Here is a 1,362-nt window from a genome sequence, read left to right as displayed (position 1 = left end):
AGCTCCTGTGCTGTGCAGTGTGAAGGCAGTGGAGACACAAGTACCACTGGGGCTTGCAGGTAGCCAGCATAGCTCCAGGTTCTGGAGAGCTCCTGTCTTCAGAGTGATAGGGAAGGACACCTCTTTTGGCTTCTTTGCATGTAGGGTATAACATATCCACACACATGTGCACATAGAACACACACACTCATATGCACACACATAGAAAGGGAGAGGAAGATTGAGATTTTTGCCTGGATGGTACTATTTTCTTTCTTTTTTTTTTTCTTTTAAATATTTTTTGAGAAGGTATTTCACTATTTCACTATGTAGCCCATGCTGTCCTGGAACTCACTGTTTAGACCAGGGTGGCCTCTCATTTCCCCAACTCCCCTTGCCTACTTGCCTATGTTTCCTAAGTGCTAGGATTAATGTGGGCCACATGCCTGGCCTTTTATGTATGTATGTATGTATGTATGTATGTATGTATGTATTTATTGCTTGTTTGTTTTGTTGTTTTTAAGACAGTGACATGAAGTGCAGACTAATCTCAAAATGATAATCTTCTTCCCTCACTCTCCTAACTGCTGGGATTACAGGCATGTACATGTCATTATGCCAACAACTCAGGCATGTTACCACCAGCTTCCCTCATTTGATTTCTGTTGCTGTGATAAAATCCTCTGACAAGAGGCAGATTAGGGAATAAAGGGGCTTGTTTCTACCTCCATGGTGTTCCTCAGGCCTTGGAGAGGGGTGTTATACACGTCATGTTTAGAGCCGAGATTAAGAGTCACTTATTCTCAGCACTTTGGTTGATATGGATCTCTGTATTAATCTCTGATCACTGTAAAAAAGAAGTTTCTCTTCTAGAGACCGGGAGCAGCATTATTCTTTAGGTATAAACAGGAATACTTAGAAGGCAGCTTGACTGAATTTCATTTTAGCAAAACAATCATAGTAAATCCTCCCTCCCCAGGACCTGTGGCCTCTCCGGTTTTTGACCATCTTTACAGTGGGGGCTAACAGGCATATATTAGCTTCTGTGGAGCAGGCCTCAGATCCAATGAAAAAGGATTGGCTGCCCATGATCTTTATTCCATTTAGAGTAGAGAAGTCTCAACAGGCAAAAGGTGGCAAGAGGAGCAGGCCTTTTGCCTATATTCTCTCTCCTCCTTTCTCTTCCCACCTTCCCACCTTCCTCCCTCCTCCCTTCCCCTCCTTCCATCCTCCTTCTCTGTCTTCCTCCTCCTCCACCCTCCCTCCCTCTTCCCTCCCTTTCCCCTCCCAACCTCCCTCTTCCCATCTTCCTTCCTTCCCCTCCCTCCCTCCTCCTTCCCCCCTCTCTGTCTCCCTCCCTTTTCCCCCCTCCCTCCCCCTCTC

This window comes from Mus caroli, chromosome X (assembly GCF_900094665.2).
Source record: "Mus caroli chromosome X, CAROLI_EIJ_v1.1, whole genome shotgun sequence".
Taxonomy (NCBI): domain Eukaryota; kingdom Metazoa; phylum Chordata; class Mammalia; order Rodentia; family Muridae; genus Mus; species Mus caroli.
Note: the sequence above shows the minus strand (reverse complement) of the source record.